General features: G+C 40.3%; 1 long non-coding RNA gene across 1 annotated transcript; it reads left to right on the forward strand.

Moving 5' to 3' along the window:
• The first annotated feature begins 211 nt into the window (after positions 1-211).
• LOC112842518 (uncharacterized) lies at positions 212-15058 on the forward strand. The gene is made up of 4 exons (XR_003214322.1): positions 212-1550; positions 7559-7630; positions 8627-8774; positions 14955-15058. It is a non-coding gene; the product is annotated as an uncharacterized LOC112842518 (long non-coding RNA).
• Positions 15059-20293: the final 5235 nt, after the last annotated feature.

Here is a 20293-nt window from a genome sequence, read left to right on the forward strand (position 1 = left end):
TGTGTTGGTGGCGGTCCAAAGCAGCTCTTCAAAATTAAACTGTGGAAAAGCCCCACAGTCAACATTGGCTTAGCTAGTGCCACTGGCATATCGGGTCAGATGTGCAAAAGTCACCTTGTCAGTTTCCACAATGCTGCTGTCGCTGGTAGACAGCAGCCTCATCCAGATAGATTGTGGGTGTTAAGCGCGTTAAAGGACATCACACACTGTCCAGAGGAGAGACTGAATATGTTGAAACACGCAAAACTGAGGTGACATTGTGTTCTGCTTGGGATTGCAACGGCACAGGCAATTTCCTTACAGTCATGCATTGTATATGTGTGTGTGAAAGCGATTTTCTGTGACACAGTTATGTTTTCAGAGGTAGGTTTGCTCTGTAAGAAAAAAAATTGAGCAATCCTGGTTTTCACCCAAACTTTTAAAGTCAGCTCCCGGCCACTCGACCTGACATGCACCATTTTTCTGCACAATAGGGGATTAGTAATTTACTTCCATTAATACAATGCAATGCACATGTTGAACTGACAGATTTAGTGACTCCCGCCAACGGGATTTTTCATCGTAATATGCACTTTATTTTCCCCTGTGAAAGTTCCCTGTCATATTAAGTGGAATTGAACAGACATAATAAACTGTGACAGTGTCTGTGATGAATGGTCCTCGAGTCACAATCTGAAATTTCACTGTTTACAATTCCTCAGAAGCAATTCTGTTGCATAAATCATAATCTGTGTATATTAGCTGTCAAAATTAAGTGTTATGAGAGTGGGAGATGCCACATTCGTTGACTCTCATCGTAGCAAAAAGATGGATGCAGTAGATGTGCCGACAACATGTCGAGATTATGAAGCCGTAAACTTTTTCGTAAGATTATTATTTAACCACCCTGCAACGCTTCAGATTTAACCACATCTGCAAAAACAGCTTAACCGCAATCAGCCAACATTTGACACAAAATACAAACTCTACTGATGTGCCATTTCTGCAACTAAATTCTCTCAATCTAGTGTGATCAGTAATTTTAATATTTAAAAACACCCGCTTCAGTGAATACATGTGGATTTTATAAAGTTTATAGCACTTTATATTCATATTCCTGCAACCTATATTCTCATCTGTGTTTCATTATAAGGAAAAACAGTAAGAATTCCAGCTTTAACCTGCTAATATTCCCCATACTCAGTCTATAATAGCACAGAGTTCCCAGTGAGTGCTATTGGACTTTTGTTTGGCAGGAGGGCTATTGATTTCATTAAGAAGACGTGTGGAGCACATTACAGAATGATGACTGCTTCATGGGAGGTCAACAAGAAATCAATACAAAATTATATTACAGCTTCGACTAGCTGCGGTAAGTCCAGCTACTGAGCACAGCTGCCAACACTGGACTGGAAAACGGGGGGAAGACTTTTCCTGCAGGCATTTCTTGTGAGAACAAAACATGGTGAGGTAAAAAAAAAAGGACTGAGGATTAACCACGGCCTTGTCTGTCGGCACAAGGCTGAAGAAGTTGAAGTGGACTTTCAAACCAAAGGAACTACGATACCACTGTGAGTCTCCTGTTTGCTGTTCTTACTGGCTTAACTGTGAATGCAGACAGAATAGATGATGTTATGAAATAATATGTAATAGCTTATGTAGGTGAGACAGTAGGCTTTAAATCCTAAATCCTAAAACGATTGGAAATTTTTATGTCTGCCAGAGAAAACTTATTCTAACTTGATCACAGAACACTTTAACCATGAATCTGCAAGACTGCAAAAAAGTTAGCTATCATAACATCCCTTCATGTTTTTCTGCAATATTTTTTTTTGTAGTATTATTAATATTTTTAAGCTTTTGTGTAAGCTACTTAAAGCAGTTAAGGTTAGTTAAGACCCCCAAACGTTGGCTTCTGTTCTCCTGTTTATGCACGCCAACATAATTCACCAACAGCTAAATATTATCATAAAAATGCATTTAATTCACAAATGAATTCCTGCATATGCTCACATTTTGAGTCATATCCAAGAGTATGATAAAATATCAAATTAATTGGATACAGAGGAGGAGGTGGTTGCAGTATTACAGACATATATATATTTAATACTTGTAAAATGTTAGAGTAAGCAGTGATTGTTATCGCTTGGATTAAAGGAAAAACATGGGTCAGTGCAGTCTACATGTGTTACAGTGTGCCTGACAATGTGTAAATAACTCTGTCTAGAAGTGAGCAACCGTCCATCCATGACTGGAAATAGACTAAAAATACAAAATAATAGACTGAATACATTGACAATACACTCACATCCACCTCAGCACTCCTGTTAATAAAGTAAAGCTCTGACCATTTTAAAGGGCCACTGCGCAGTTTGGTCAGTGTGGCTGTTTTTAATGTCACTCTTGTAATCATCTGTTATTGAATATGAGTCACATGTTTGTGTTCACTTGCCTATATGAAATAATGTTTGGGTTTATTTTTTAATGTGTTATATTGCCGTGTGTTGTATTTATGGTAAGTTCTCTTGGTGAGGTCTCTCATGGAAAAGAGATTTTAACCTCAATGAGACTTTTGCCTGGATTAATAAAGGATAATGGATAAAACCATATTAAATGTTAATACTCCTTTACTGATAAAACATATTTTTCTTTTGTTTTTTCTTTTTAGTGTTCATACTTCACTAAGGGAGCTCATGTTTGCATTTTACTTTGCTGGTGTTACATCTACCAAAGCTCACTGATGGTATCACTGAAACACTGCATTCCATCTTACTAGTGAACTCAGTGAATAACATAAGAGTTCTTGACTTGATCACAGAATGGCGGAGGAACAAAAACACAATAAAAATCAAGATTACAGTGGAGAGCTCAGTCGGGTGCCAAACACATGCGCTCTGTATTCCAGCGAGAGACACGGTGCAACCTGCTGCTTCTGTATAACGTACAATTTTTGTTCTTACATTTTTCCTTGCACTCCTTTTCATTTCTCTGTTTTTGGGGCCATAAAAACAGTAACTGTGGGATAGATTTATCATATGCTGCACACACTAAAACCCATACCCAGACGGCAATACCAGGCATTTACAAAGCGCAGTGACCTAAATGGCTTTATAGAGTTAAAAAGTCACTCATCAGGTCAGCACCATACTTACACATGCTCTAAAACCCAAGGCTGGCAAACACAAGACAAGTACAAATGCAAATGAGCATGCAAAGTAAAGGCTAATGAGATTTATCAAAGCTGATGCTGTAACCGTGGGAGGCATGGTTTAGTTTGCTTGTGAAGAACCAAAATAAGTGTCACGGAAAGCATGCCCCTGGCAGATGATTTATACCTGCTTATCAAAAATATGATATCTACTAATACCGAGCTGCTGTGGGAGACCTTGATGATAGATGATTAATTACTGTGTAAATTAATTCTGAATTAATTATATTTTCCACGAGACATTATTAATGCCCTTGAAAGCGTCTCAAGCTCTGACTGGAAGAATGTATGCCTTTTGTTATTCTTCCATAAATCTGAATGCAGAAAAGCAAATCATGATATGTTGTGTAGTAAAACTGCCCACCCATTCCATTTATGCCAGTGACCTCTAACGGATGCACGAGGCAGCATCATTCAGGGCCGGAAATGCCAAAAGCTGACAAACAGTGTCTGCTTTCCAGCAAACTAGCCCTCTAATGGCTGGAGAAATTTAGAGATTTAAAGAATACAGCCAATGTAAAACAATATCTGTGTGAGGCAGAGGTCAGCGTGCACAGATGGAAGAAAAAAAGGGACTTTAACGTGACACACTGCTGTTTGTTTTGCTTTTTAGATAGTCAAAAAAGTATTCTTCTTCTTTTTGTTAACCATGGCCACTCACTCACTTCACAGCCTTAATCTTGCGTTGATGGCAAAACTACTAAAATTAACTAAGCATTGATTTTACCTCAAACCCCAATCTTTTCCTAAGCCTATCCACGTTGTTCTTTTGTTTGGTTATTCAAAAGCACTGCAGTATTTTTCAGCACAAGTCTTCCTTCCAAAAAAGCATCTGATGCTGGTATAGAGTCAGGGACAAACAGGTCTATATGGTGTGTGTGTATTGTAGATAAATCAAAAGCTACTAGCCTAAGGACGAATTCACTCGTAGGCTTTTCTTTTAACAAAAGTCTTTCCTAATGGGAATTCTGGGTAAAGGTAATGGCAGGAGAGTCTACTTGGAAAGGGGGTGGGAGGGTGCTGAGGGGCTTAAGCTATTTCACCTATGAAGCCATAAAGTCTCGGTGAGGGAAAAAAGAGCAGAGTGAGTGACAAGTTAATTGGCAGGATCTGTGGACTGGAGGTCTGGTCCTGATGTGGAGGCCAGACGGGCGGGATGGTATGCCAGCTAATCCTCCTTTGTCCTCCTGCTGGTGTGGGACTGGCTCCTTGGAGAGGAAGGACCTGTTCAAGTGAGTACCTCAACAATCTGATTGTTCCAGCTCCAGTTCCAGTCTCACAAAGGCTGAGTTGAATTTTACTTAAAGTGAAACAGCCTTTGGCGTGTGTTCTTTGGTTTATCGACATCAAAGGAGGAATGTCTCACTGCAAGCTTCAGGATAATCAGCTATTATTTGAAATGACAAAATAATTTGTGATCATTACCAGCAATTCTAAATAATCCGTCTTGGTATATACTTTACAAACAGCTCATTCATTAGGTCATTAAATGGCCGTGACTACATTGTGACAGGATTTAAAGTCAATGCAACAACATTTCTAATGTCCCGAACGGCAAGTGATAACAAGACAAGTTTATCTGTTACGCCTTCCTACAACAAGACAATTCATAGATCTTCACATAAAGGCATTGACACAAAAGAAAGACACGAGAGTATGGTAAACGGGCTTACTAACACTTCATAACGGCCAGCACAAAAAGAAATTCCAAATTAAATCATGTTGCAACATTTTTTAACAAAGTTCTTAAACTTGGGCCCAAAGAATGAAAATGTGATGCAGAGAGCTTGACGTTAGCGTTCATTAGTGAGTTTCTCACAGCACACACTGAAAATGCTGATTACATTGCTGCTGCTGATACACTGATATGACAGTTTCAATTTGTAAAGTGAGGAAAATGTTCAAAATGGGCATGTTTGGTGTCTTGGAGGCATTTTACATTATCACTCTGCATTGCAAATCAAGCTGACTGATCTGGGTAAATGAATATGTACAGTATTTCTCATGCTTAAACAACAATGTCAGCATTTTCTGCCTGTTTTTAACATGCTTTTTTTGCATTGTCAAATGTAGCTTCTGCTTGTACAAGCTTATAAATAAGCACTATTACTGGCTGAAAGATGGCTAGTAAGAAGGCAAGGTGTTTCTCAGAAAATGTGTGTATTATGTGGAGCGCTTTGAGTACTCCGGGAGAGTAGAAAAGCGCTATATAAGAATCAGTCCATTTACCATTACCATGTGGGGTTAAAAGTCGCTCTAGGTCCAAATTAAATTGTACGTTGGTCCTTATCTGCTTAGAGGTTAAATACGTTGGCTGTAGAACTTTTTCAAAAGTATTTGGCTTTGGTTATCTATATATTCTGTAACACCAGCAAAGAAGGTGGAGATGCCAGAGTTTAGATACTTTTGGGATTGAACATTTAGTGGAAATGAAGATTGATTAATGAACTGAATTCTACTCCGCTGTTAAATGTCATCCAGTTTCAATGTATTCCAACAGCCAAATTTAGCACAAAAACTTAGGAAATTTGTGTTTAGTCTATTATTTCTTTGTTATAACAATGCTTTTTGGCAAAAAATCTTATACTGCTGGAAAGCCTTTGGACTTCCACTGAAATGGATCCACATTTGTAACAAAAATGCATTTGTGGGTTAAGGAGCAGAGCTGAGTACGTGGGCTGCACCCTTGAAAAACTTGCCAAATCTTCTCTGCCAATGCCAAACAACTTACTCTGCTTGACTCTTGTTTGGTGTCGTTTATCAGATTGGATGATTGAAGTCTGAAAAAACATGACATATTTGCAATTTCAACAACTTATTTATTTAGCCTCAGTAGCACGTCAAAGACTCATACACACCCACAACAGCCTGGCACCTCCTCCTCACACTGGTCACCAGTTTGGTCACACACTGTGCTGTGGGATGTTATCCCATTCTTTAACCAGCATTTGTCACAAGTCAGCCAGTGTGGTTGTGTTGGTCACTCTGGCATAAACAGCACGCCCAAGCTGACTCCACAAGTGATCAGTGGGGTTGAGCGATTCCATCCTCTCCGCTCCCAAATTCTGGAGGCAGTCTTGGATAAACCCCACTCTGTGGGGGTGAGTGTTGTCAACTTAGAGGACAGAATTCGTCCCATACTGTGGAGATGTAGGAATGCCATTGTCTGCACAATCTTATCTCGATATCTGCATTGAGATAGCCTTCGGTGATGGCAAGCCTTGTTTTTCCAGTGAGGGAGACGCTGCCCCGCATCATCACGCTCCCTCCACATAAAGCTGTTAACCTATCTGTGCAGCAATCAGAATAGCTTTCACATATCTTCTCCAGACGTTGACCCTACATTTGAATTGCTGTAGGCAGAATATGGACTCTGAATATAACATTCCTCCACATGTTCAGTTTCCAGTGCAGATGTTGCCAACACCAACACAAACAGACCTGATGTAAAGGGCAGCCATGGCAGGCCTCCTGGCAGCCCTATGAGACCAGAGATTGGCTGTGTGCCGTCTGCTCTGGATTGTCTGAGTAGAGGGCCATCGGTCATATCGTCCTGCAGACCTCGACTGTAAATCTGCAGAAGACTGCCTACAGTTCTTATGCTGAAAGGGTGAGGAAGCAGTCTTCTTGTGGTGTGGGACACCCCCTTCACAGCCTATCTCTGACATCCTTTGTAATATTGGACCTGGGCTTCAGCCTGGAAAGGGCTTACTCCAAATAACGATGCAACTTGGTTTTACATGTGCCTATGCTCACAGGTGGTACCAATCAGTTTCCTGATTGGTACCACCTGTAGAACCAAGTCAAGAGTCAATAGCAGAATAAGCTGCTTGGCATTGGTGGAGATTTGGCAGGTTTTTCATGGGTGCAGCCAACATACTAAACTCTGCTGCTCAACCCACTAATGTATTTTTCTTACAAATGTAGCACCATTTAAGTGAAAATAAACAGGCTTCCCACCAGCATGAGCTTTATTGCCAAGTAGTATCGCTAGAACGAAGAAATAATCAACCAAATACAGATTCCCTTACTTTTTGTTAATTATTCACTGAGTGTACTGACTGTCCATCGACATTTTATACTTTACCGTACTTTGGTTCATTTCCTAAAACCCCTTTTGTGAAAACAAGGTGATAGCAAAAGAGGTTGTGACTTTATTCCAAAAAATAATAATCAAAATATGTTGTATAGTGTTTCTTAACTCTTTTATGGGCTATTCAAATATTGATTCAGTGCTCTTGGACGTTGAAGGGAAAGTTTTATTCTATTTTATGAATCAAAAAATATGTGTATATGAAATGGGCCAGTAAATATCACAGAACTATGAACAGTTTGTCAAAAACCTCTCTTCTTCTTTTTTTTTTCCTACAGTAGTAAAGGGCTGAGAACAGAAGTGATGCCTACTATCTCACCATAAAAAAGGATACATCGCAAAGAAAACCTGTGAGTCATTCATCACAATTTAGTTACTTAGCCCCATATTCCACACCTGGGTGCCCAGCTTGCCATTAATGTCAGCTGCTCACCAATATAAGTCAGCAGCACACTGCAGAATATCCATTCTGACACAGTGGGTCCTTGCTTTGGAGATTAGAGATTTATATTTCATTTAGAGATGTTATATTTACAGCATCAAGTCTCCAAATATTATTTTCCCCCACAGCTGGAGACCCTGGAGGCAGTGTTATTAGTCTAAAGATGGATACTAACTTATACATTATTACCTCAGTGTCAAAACAATAGACATGTTAACATTTCAGAAATAATAATGATTAAAAAAACCCAACAACTGATTTGCCAGTCCATTAAACCCTGTTTATAGTTAAAAACAGTACAATAACAACATCAAATACTGAATCTGAAAAATTACTAAAAACTTTTTTAACTGGGTATTAATAAAAGCTTCCGCAAAAGGCAGCGTAAAGGAGGGGGTTCACTGTAAGAGTGTACAGGCTAGTAGTTTGTTACAAAGTTAGTTAGTTACAAAGTTGCAAGATTTGCACACACTTTTTGAAGAGAGTCATTGATCAGACTGTAAAAATTTAAAAAATATCAGTTAATGCAGCTTAAAACTAGAAGTTTGCTATCAGTTGCAGTCTGTATTTATAAACTGGGAGAAGTATACTTCCTGCAGAGGTGACCCCCCAGTCAGTGAGTACTGTCTTCATTACCATTTAATGTCAGCTTGTATTATAGACCCTACATCACTGCACAAGATACGATCTAACAGATCTAATCTAGAGCTACAACATTAGGTAAATTAAATTGCATATATAATTTATTTGGGATTAATTCTACCTTTTAACATTCACTGTAAAATAAATCTTTACCTGCAGACTCTTATGCTCATATAGGGATAAGTGAGAGGTGTATTTAAAAGACAAGACAGCATTTGTGGCCTGTTTGCAGTTTTTTTGTGTGTGTGTGGGATTTTTGCAGAAAAAAGTCATACCTTCAAGAAGAGCCCAGCGTGTGAGAGCATGGGAGTGCAGCAGGATAGGCTGTATGTGTTCTTGGTTTAACCTTGTCACGTATGATTCAACACTTTGCATAACACTGCCTGGATGTAAGGCACCTCGAATGCAAGGTCAGTGTTGTTAGTGAGATACCCCATTGCATCAACACTGAATCTATGACAGGCATACTTGAGCTCACCCCCCCTCCTCTGCATTCCCTTTTCTTTTCCTATAATTACACCTTCCATACTTTACAGTTTAAGAAATTGTGTCAGTCGGTGCAGTATCAACTCGTGCAAAGGGCTTCCTCTCCTGAAAGCAGCACATGACACTGAACCGATATCTAACATAAGTATTTAACCATATTCAAACACATATTTCCATTTACTAATTTATGTCTGAGAACACATCCTCTTTCAGAGCATGCGGAGGGATAAATCGAGCAAATAAACAGCTTGAGGTCTACCTGCAACTGTACATACTGAATAAGCAACTTCAGGCAAATCTGCATACATTTATCGGATGCCACTGTGCATGCCTTATTATTAATTTCCCCTTTAAATTCATATCATGGCCCTGAGGGCATATCGAAGCAGGATAGCTCTGTAGGGGGTATGGTAGGGCTGGGGCATGCTTCCCAATCAACATCTCAAAGTGAAAGTGTTAAAGCACCTCAAAGAGCAAGTGTTAAAAGCATAAACATGCATACTCACCAGCAGGAGAAATGGTTGTTCATACTATAATGGAAGTCAGAAAAGATGCTGAAGAGTTTTTATTATCTTGCTGGTGAATTTGGTCTTCTAAAACCAAAACAAACTTAAAAGATACTTTAAGAAAAACAACATTTGCCACATTAAATGATAATTGTTAGCCAGCTTTGCGAGTATTACAGTTTAAACAAACAGTGTTAGCAATAGTGCTGCTAACTTTAGCTTTGTTAGCTCATAGCCACATAACAGCCATAGCAGGCTGTCTGTCTGGTATAAAACATTTTTGAACACATTATTGTTTAAGGCAGGGGTCTGCAACCTTTTACACCGAAAGAGCCATTTGGACCCGGTTTCCACGCAAAAGAAAACACTGGGAGCCGCAAATACTTTTTGACATCTAAAATGAAGATAACACTGTATATATTGTTTTTTATCTTTATGCTTTGTGTGAACAACTAAGGTGTGCTGCTTATGAAATCCATGAAGTGCTACAGAGAAAATTAAATTATATTTATGTAATCAACACATTTTGAACTCTTAAAGAAATATAACAAAAGGAAAGACACCCAGCTGAACTAAAATGATCCATGTAGCAAACAAAAACTGTTGTCAGCCGCCACCCTTATATCGCCTTTGAGCTGTTGGAGCCTTGACCTGACTCTTAAAAGATAATTGGAAAAAAGCACTATGCTGCTGAAAAATGAAAAATAGATATTTGCAAAATTATGTATTTTACCTGGTTAATGCGTGCGGCGGGGCGTGGTTTGCAGCGCCGCTGCAGGGGAGGCGGACGCACCTGAGCGACACCCGCAATCACGCCTCGCCGCCTTTACGTCTGCGCTATCTGTGCTGTTGTCTTGTTGGTGGTGTATGTCGGGCTGTGAGCTGAAAAGCTACAGCCAGCTGTATGCGTACAACCATGTGTGAAAAGTGCTCAATAAAGAGATGCTCAAAAGCATGCTCATGGAAACATCGTCGGGTCTGCCGTGATTTGTTTACAATGGGACTTCTGCTCCTGAACCTCTGCGCACAGAGTCCGCAAATCGGGGCTATACGAAGTCAGTTTACGCAGGACTGTAAGCTGTCATCTGTCAGGCGTGAACGGTGTTTGTCTTTAACATAGTTCACGGTGGAGAATAGCTGCTGACATAATGTGGATCCAAAGATCCATAATTGGCCTACCTGGGGTTGAAAGTCTCAATAAATGCACAGCGTTTCGGCGGGTATACCGGCTTCCGCGAGTGTGACTCTTATTTTGAGCGATGAAAAAATAATAGAATATAATTTTATTTTTATATTTCAATATCAGAAGAATCTTCCAATTTAGAACTACGAGTTAAAAAGAACTAACATAAAGAAATTACACTTCAGCTAAATACTTATAATTTATTTGCCCAAACCACGCGGAGCCGCAATATAAGGACTAAAGAGCCGCATGCGGCTCCGGAGCCGCGGGTTGCCGACCCCTGGTTTAAGGTATTTGAATAACATCAACTCAAAATATATATTTTGCATCTTGATGCATTCTCAATCATCCAGGAAAGTAAATCTCCAAAAGTTGAATCTGTTCATCTGGACGTAGCGTTTTGTGGGAGAAACGTTTCGTACATCAAGACGTTTTAATGTCACTTGGATGAGTGACGAAACCTTTCTCCCACAAAACGCTACGTCCAGATGAACAGATTCAACTTTTGGAGATATATATTTTGCAGTTTTTTACATCTCTGTTCCCCAGTCACATCAAAAGCTCTGTCTCGCATTCATCTGTAGCGTATGCTATTGGTCCGCTGTTTACCTGAGCTGTCAAAATGCCTGCTGAAAGCATCCACTTGTACTTACTCTTGAGGAGGCTTTAAAAATTTATGAAAGAAGTCCAGTATGTGTAAAAGAGTCAGTGAAGCACACTTCTTACAGTGACATTGAAGGAAGTTGTTGAGATTTTGCTTTTGCCGGTGTTAGCGGTGTTAGCCGGTGTTACTGAAACTTTCTTTGAAATGGAGCTAATATTGTATGACTCGGGCAATTAGTGAATAAACTCTCACACAATGTGAGTATGTAAGCAAACCGTTTATCAGAGGGTGACTTTTAGGACTTCTCCAAGCCTAATGTTAGCTGGCATAATGTTAGCTTATAACCAGCTGTTGTTGTTATAGCTAGCTCATTTTCAGCTGTCCAGAAACGGGACGGTCACATGTGCCAGCAATATTGTGAAGAAAAAAAAAACAAGCAAGCTCACAGTATTTATCTTTAGACCACAAAGATACCTTTGTTTGGTTAGTTTCCTCCACTTCTTCTCACACGCTTGCCCACAAACACAAATATCTGAAGTGTAAGCGGCACAGAGAAGCAGAATGATTCAGATACATGCGCCTGAGCGCTGATGAAATGTGCTGTGTACTCAGCCTTTGTTCTGCCGCTGTGTAGAAATAAACAAGCCTCACCGCGCCTCTTCACACAGTGAATTTCAAGGCCAGGTCTTAATTGAAAAGCTCGAGTGGGCCATTACATTTTGTGTAGGAGGCAGGAAAGAATAATTTGAATTCGCATACTCTGTTCAAAGTGATGACTCAGACGCCTTGACTAATGGCATTCATTTGGCAGTCAAGTGAGAAACAGAATTATTAGTAAATCATATTGACTTCTTTATGTTTGTAATGATTTGCCCATAACCTGCAAAAAATTGGTTTATTTGAATTGGTCCTTGATGTTTGTAGTACTGTTTTTTAGTGTTTTAAATCTTGTGAGTGCATTCTTAGACCAACTTTTTAGTGAGAATTTATTAGACAAATATCAGGAAAAAAAGAGTAAAAAACCCCAAACAGTTTTAATAGCTACATTTATAACATAAATTAGGCATTTTAGTTGTGTTTTTTTAAACAAAGCATACTGTTCATCCTAAACTTTAAAAGAGAGACCAGTAGAAAAAAGTGACAGTTGCATGATAGATTGTAATTGGTAGACAGGCGAGGATTCGTTGGTGCTGGACAAGGGTTGACGCGTCACAGAGCTGAGCGGACTCAGATGGGATGGCAGTGCTTTGCTATTTCCAGCTTCTCATTGAGATAAGATAAATAGGGAAGTTTCTTTGCTGTGACTTTAAAAATAGACCATTTGGAGTCTTCCCACACGCAGCTAAGTATATTACCATAACAATAACTTGGATGATTTAAGCGAATGTCTAAAAAAAAAATAACAAGAGTTAAAAAAAGGACAAGCAAAATGGAATTATCGCTATAAACCAAGTCAATCTATCAAATGTTGCACACATTTTATGTGTTGCACTGTTGTGATTGCCTTTTCTGCACAGAGCAGTCTGTGTTAGCCCATGAGGCTAACTGTGCCACAGGTAAGGCTCCAAGATGGATTAAACAGCAATCGCTGAGGAAGAAGGCTCACCCTCCCCAGCCTGAGGTCAAATATTCACAAGCTTCCCCCACCTCCCCGAGGCTGAGGGAAGGCACAACAGCAGGTCTTATCCACAGCTTTTCTGTCCCTTTTTTCCTGCTCTAACACCAATATATCTTCAGCCTCCAGACAGACCAACAAAGACTGCAGTTCCATTTTACTGAAATGGACTTTTCTTGTTTTTGTGCACAAAGTGATTTTCCAAAGGAAGATGTGGCGTTTTTAGATTGGTAATATGCTGAAAAATAAAGTCTGCAGTTCTAGATGAATTGCTGTTATAATGGAATTCTGGAGAGCGTTTCTCAGAAAAAAACGAATGACCAGATATATGTTGTGTTTTGTTAGCTTAGTTTGCATGATGAATCGTGTGTGCTGAGGCAGGGATTCACAACATCCATTTTCAACTATATAAGACTTCTTATTGTTTCTCAGTCCTTTGGTATATGATTTAGCTTCTTGGATGATAAAGCAGGTTTTTCATAGATATGCAGCACCTAAATTTTACTGCTAACAAATTGTTTTTAAGTCATGGCGGTTCTGCCATGGTTCTGGTTCTGCTGGACCCGTAACAGGAGGAACCAGGAACGTCCTGTTTAAAGAGAGTTTTTCCTACACACTGTCGCCAAGTGCTTGCTAAAAGGGGGGCATCTGATTGGTGGAGTTTTCTCTGTTTTATTGTAGGGTATTTACAATATAAAGCACCTTAAGGTGATTGTTGTTGTGATCTAGTGCTATATAAATATAATTTAATGTAATTTGAAGAATTATTTTTTTTCAAATAATGTAATTGGTTCTGTTTGTTTGTCTGTGTGTTTGTTAGCAATCGAGATCTTATATAAATGTTGTGTTATGGTTGATACCAATAACTGTAGTGTTTAATCGTGTTTCTGAAGAGAGGACAAAAGCAGACGCTTGAAGACCGAATGTGATCTTGAAGGCGAGACGTTTATTAAAGGCTGATAGAAGATCAGACAAGGATACAAAATAAAAGGCAAAAGGCAATGAAGTCTTACGCGGAAACATGGAACATGGACCGACGTTCCTGCAAAGGACAAAAGGGAACTGACACAATAAATACACAGAGAGGTGATTAGGAGAGTGGAAACAGCCGGGAAACACAGCTGGAACAAATTAGACACAGAGACAGGGGAACCAAAACTAAACACAAGCAGACGAGGCAAGGACTATCAAAATAAGACAGGAAACACAATGAGACGCAGACTTAGACACACAGCTTGACGTGGGAAGACAATGGTACACATATGGCAGACAGACATGACAGAGCTGAAAGACGGAGAGAGGGAGGGACAGAGAGCGAGGCAGACACAAACAAAAGGGAAAACAAACATGGGACAGAGAGGGAATAAACAGAGATATGACTGGGGAAACAGATAAATAAACACAGAGGACACGCCTGACTCTCACAGGAGACACAGGGACAAGACAAAGACAAAGGAACCTAACAGACAAGAATCCCACAACCAGAAATACAAATAAACTCTGAGACACTAAAAGAACTAAAGTCCAGGCTTGAACTTAAATCATCTTCATCATACAAAGGAAAGAATCATGAATCCAAAAACTTAAAACGCTGTGTCAAAGAGCCAGCACCATGACAATAACAGCTCGAGCTGATTTCATTTTGGTCAAAATTGGGTCACGCAAATGTGAACATGGGTAAGAACTTTATATTAAACACAGTTTTTTACGGATCTTCTTCAAACTTCACAACAATACACTAGGTCAGCTAAGCATTTAGCCATCATTATGAGCGCCCAAGATGAAAGATGATCTTGAAAAACAATTTCAAGAACCCACATCGAGTGAAACAGCATGGAGAAAACTGTACAGCACACTTTTTTTTCAATAAGACGATCTATGACATCACAGGGATGCCATAACAGGCCCACACGATCAGATTGTAATCAAAACAGGCTGTTGTCAGCATATCGTAATAAAACATCATATTTTTAGTATAGCCCTCGGACGTTGGGGGAGTTGTGCTCTCTGAGGGCTCTTGTTCAGTTGTTTCTCTGTTGAAAAAGCCAGTTTTGTAATAGCATTTGCACAAGTGCACTGAAATTTCGTACAAGGCTGCGAACTGAAATGGTGATTTTAAGCCATTCATCATAATAAAAATGTTCAAAGACCTCTGCAGTTGTGTGTTGATGTGTTTGCTTATGCTTTGTTTTGTAGGTAAATGTGAACAGGTCATCAGTGCCTTCCGGGAACATCTGGACCCGGTGCTTCAAATCTTTGTTTTGGGTTGGTTTGTTAGGAGTGTATGAAAGAACACTGACTACACTATTTGAAGTGCAGTAAAATAAAAGAACAAAAACAAAAAAACACTTTTTTTCCTGTATAATGAAAGACAAAACCAAATCTTGTGTCTGTGTGTCACCAAAAAAGCGCATAATTAATCGCTCTGAATATAAATAGCAGATGTTCTTTTTCTCTAAACAAGCCACTTTCTTTGAAGCATTAATTTGCTGTCATTTTAGTAACACTACAGATGTTGTGCACTGACAGAGAGATGTCATACACACCTGAGGAGCAAATATACGTGTGATAGACTGCATAACCAAGCTTTTGTGCGATCTCAGCCAATTTCTGGCTGTTCCTTTGCATGTGTGTGTCTGTGTGTACATGGAGTTGTCTGCTTGAAAGTAACGTGGATGCATTGTAGGAGCTGGGTGTGTAAGTCCATGTGGAGGAGGTCAGCGAGAGTACAAGCGTGTGATTGCAGCAGTCTGGATGTGTACAGTTCAGTAGAAATGCTGAAACGTGACTATAGGCTGTTGTTTTATATGGACTTTCCAAAGGGATTACAAAGAAAACAAGAAATTATATTCTTATAAATGTAAAGATGAATCAAGCTTTGACTAAGCTAACCTTGCCTTAAAAGAATTTAAACAAGCTGAACTCGAGCTGGACCTTAAAAAAAAATGTGATACTGTAAGAGGTGAAACAATGCTGAGAAGGATACAGGTGCTATAGTTCAACTGTGTTTAAATCCCTGTATGATATAAGACAGGGGTAAAACACAAGGTGATTACTAAATAAGAGCATCCAGAATGCAGTGTCAGGACATTTTTAGTATTCCAAATTCTGATATATAAACTAGAAATAGAAAAATAAATACAGATCTGTTGTGTCAATTTTAAGCCAACAAACCTTATTCCATTTAATGGATTGCGTCTGTGAAACCCTCTCCTCGTGCACCTGTTCCCCATCGATCCTTCATGCCTTCCAGACAAGGTCTTTCAAGGTTTTCTTATCCCTGCTACTTTTCGGATAAGCAGTAGATTTGGGGTTGTTAAATACCCCAAACCCAGATTTCACTTCCTGCCCCTCTCTTCTTTCTCTTTCAGAAATCTAACCTCACATATTTATACTCAACAAGATGGCTGGAAGCTACTTTCAGGTCTCTGCCATAAATTTATTATGGCAGTTGCAACAAAACCAATCGCTTTCCAGTAACACCATCCAAGTGAATGTTTTTCCTTGTGGCCCCACAGAAATACATCATTCCACTGAACAGATTTATAAGTTCCTCCGCAGCATAGGTGCAGCATAGTCTGCACCTATATACTCCAAACTCACATTAGAGACCGACCGGAGACATCGCTCTCTCTGAGTGGAGCGCATAATCATTCAAAGGTCTCACTAATAATGTCTCACTGTGATCACATGTGGTGCATTCCTATGTATTCGTGTTTTGCAGGCGCAAAGGCTAAAAGTAACACAATCTCCAGGGAAGTGGAGAGGAAGTAGTGGGTTGAGAAGGGTCTGAAAAGACAACAATGCACAGATCGGGGGTACAGTCGAGAAGAAAATAAAGAATGTGGAGTGGAACCTGGGGATACGAAGGAAGACTATCAGTGATCCTGTCCCTAGACACTTCCATGGCTGTATCTGCCAGTTGTCTCTGGAGAGGCAAGGTGCCTGGACAGTGCATTCCTAAGAGGGCAGATTAACATTCCTCAGATGCTACAGTATGGATAGTTATAAAAAGGGGCTTCTCAGGAGTGTCCGCACTAACCGTGTGTAATGAGAGTGTTGAGGAAACTTCAAGTCTTTTCTTGTTAAAGCTAAGGTTACTTTTATCTTATTGCAAAGATAAAAAAGAAGACCCCCCCCCCAAAAAAAAACCCCCAAAAGCAAAAAAAACAAAGAGCCTGACACAGTTGTGAACTGGTTAAGCCTGCCATGAAATGAAATATGGGTGTTTAAAAGGACAGCGTTGTGGCACGTAATAGCACACTGAGTATGCCACAATACGCGTGTTTGTGTATGTGTGTATGTCTAATGGCATAGGACGGCCACTGTGCGTCTGCTTGCCCTCCCACCATTTCCTATCAACTCGTCTGTGTCGCAGGACAAAAGCCTCCTTCACTGGCTCTGTCTGCCAGCCAGCGGAGCAGAGCGCGCTTTGTCTGTGTGGGTTTTGTTCGAGAGAGACACCGGCATTCGCTGCCATCTTTGTGCATGTACAAATCTATGTGCGGCATAAGAAATGTGCAATAAACAAACTTGTAGATGTCTGTCCTATTGTATTTGAACTCGAATGACCCAGTTTTTTTTGCAAATCGTCCTTTCTTTAAAATGTAGTTCTAGGCTTAAGACTTTATTTTAGCATGCATTTAGCACAAATGAGCTTTGGATTTATGGGTTTTAGGGTAACAGTTAAGGCTAGCTGTTTAATTAAAAGCAAGGTCAGCAAAATGTCCGGAAAACATTGTCTGCATTTTGCCTGATGATTCTTTGGGAATTATGAGGGCTGCAGTTTTTCCTTTGAAAATCTTTGTTAATCGACACTGATGTTGAAATATAAAATTACCAAGCCACACTGCACAGCTTAATAAATTATCTTAAAATGGTATGATACAGTATACTTAAGAAAAATAAACCACAAATGTAATGTGAGCAGTTACAGTGCATGACTACAGTCCTGTAACTTTCATTGCCTGCCAATGTGTGTGTCACTGACTAGGCTTGTGTTCGTGTGTGTGTGTCTGTCTAGGTTTCTCTTTGTGTGGGTGTGGAGAAGACACAGGCTGTCAGATTGTAAAGCACTGTGAGGAGTCAGGGGAGGCGTGGGTCTGTTCTCAGATGCTTCCCTCTGTGACCTTAGACCATCATAAATCTCCTAATTCCCTCATTCCAGTGTCAAATGGAGCAGTGCTCTCATGTGCTGGAAATTCCCTTGTTCCTGGCTGCCAGAGAATGAATCCTACAGTAGCCTCACGACCAAAGCTTGCCCTTTGTAGTACTGTTACAGTCTGATAGGGGCACGCAGGCATCGCTCGACTTGCTGCAATAGAATGCAAAGTCACTTTTTCAGAAACAAAAAGAGAGAAAATGTTTTTCCAGGAAGCTAGCACAGCATGCCGTAACATAACATCTACAAAGCAGTGTTTCGGTCTTCTAACATATCAGGTGTTTTGTTGGGTTATACAGCAACAAAAGGCGCTGGCTAAATAATAGCAGCAATAGTGAATAGCAGCAGCAGTAACGTACAGCTTGATGTCTAAGTAGAGTGATTTTGTTTTTGCAGCTGATCATCAGCTCATCGAGCTGAGCTCAGATAACTTTATCTTATCATTCAAATGTACCAAAAAAGGCGAAACATTCCTATCGGCTTGTAAAAATTTGCAATCCTTGTTGATCCAGGCTGTCGGCTTCCAGCTTTGTCCTTTCTACTGGTGATCAGTTTCAAGTGTGTTGCCAACAGGCAGGAAGTTTTTATTCAAAAACAGAAAGCGAGCTGCTTCAGTTCTTAGAAGCTAGCATAGCAATCACCGAGTCTTCAGTACTGATTGATAACCCCCATCAGCAGCTTACACTATGTTCATTTTGTGGTATGGAGGAGGGAGAAGACTACTTGGAGCCCTTTAATGGGGCATAGCAAGACTTACAACCCTCACAACAGGGATCTGGAGGCACCTATGGGGATCCGGGACCATTACCACAAGCAGCCCGCTGAATATGAAACAATATAAATGTAATACTTAGCTTATTTGTACCAGCAGACCCCTGTGCTGTGAAGGCTCGCTGGTTCTGGGGCATTTAAAGCACACGAACGCCGTGAGATCGTGAATATCGAGTGACTCCCCGCTTCTGGATAGCTGGCTGCAGCAGAACACCCTGTCCAGTGAATAGAAAACAGTGCGCAGGAGGCTTTGTGTGTCTGAATCTGTATAATAAATCACCCGTGAGTGACAGGCTTTGAGCCTGGAAATTTGTAATACAGCTACTAAAGAGTGTTTCTTTCCCCAGACAACCACAGTCTTTATATGTTGGTTCAAAACCTTTGGAAAGCCTGAAACTGCTGAAAAGTTAGGATCACTTAAAAAAAATAAAGGAAAGAAGGAATGCAGTGACAAAGACTCCGGAAATGAAAAAGGGACTGAAGGGCCACTTGATTGAGCATGACATTCCAGAGATCATGTTTCAGCAAGATTTGCTGCTTTAATATAAACTCAATTAATTCCAGTGTAAGCAGAGTAACACATAGTAACATGTGGTATTAATGGGGCAACTTCAAAATCCATATACCTGTTAACAGTGATCACTATCACCGACCCATATACGCTTTATTTGGTCTGGGATTTGATCAGAACGACTCTACCCTGTGGCCCCCTGAGACCCTTGCAGCCAGGGAACCAACTTCCCCTCATGCTTCTGCTACATTTATTAGCCAAATTCATGGGGACTTGTGTGGAGATTTACAGCCCACTTCATCTTGAAAGCTTTTTTATTGTTGTAATGTTAACCCTAAAAGAACATACTAAGTATCAGCGCGGGCATATATCACATACAGGAGCCTTGCCTGTGAACTCAAACCCTGCGGTTTTTAATATGCGCACACACATGAAGGATGGCGGGTGTGTAGCATTAAATGCACAAAAAGCGCACATACCTACACATCCCAGAGATGCTACAGACTTCTGCAGGTCTGCAGGATTAAAACGAAGGATTAATAAATGTTTCGCCTTGTAGTTGGAGGATTAACTCTTTCGTTTTATACTTATGGCACAAATACTCCCAATAACAACAGTATATACTAATTATAGGTGAATTATCCATATGTGCACACAACTGCTACAAGAACAAATGCCAAATCAAAGCCAAAAAAAGCAAAACACAAAGCTTGCTTATGCCTCATTTTAGTTCTGGCCCAGGGCTTAATCTCTCCGTAGCTTCAGAAAAAAAGAGTGACACATAAAGACGTAATAGGACGGCTCAGGGAGGTGCACTGGAAGCTGGATCGGGAAGGAGGTCCCAGTCTTGACAGCTCTTTCTCCCTGGGGCCCCACCTCTGTCCAGGTAGCACCTTCTATAGCACTGCCTGAAAAAGACATTTTTTGTGGCTGAAGGGGCTCAGAGGGTGGATATATTTGACAAAGGAGTTCATACTGTGGAATTTAAAGTGCCAGAGAATCTGGGTGGGGTGGGTCGGGGGTAGAGCGGCATAAATGGAGCGAGCCCTTCGGGGCGGCTGTCTCCTCGAAGCTGATCCCACCGAGTTTAAT

The sequence above is a fragment of the Oreochromis niloticus genome, linkage group LG15 (genome assembly GCF_001858045.2).
Source record: "Oreochromis niloticus isolate F11D_XX linkage group LG15, O_niloticus_UMD_NMBU, whole genome shotgun sequence".
In the NCBI taxonomy this organism is placed as follows: Eukaryota; Metazoa; Chordata; class Actinopteri; order Cichliformes; family Cichlidae; genus Oreochromis; species Oreochromis niloticus.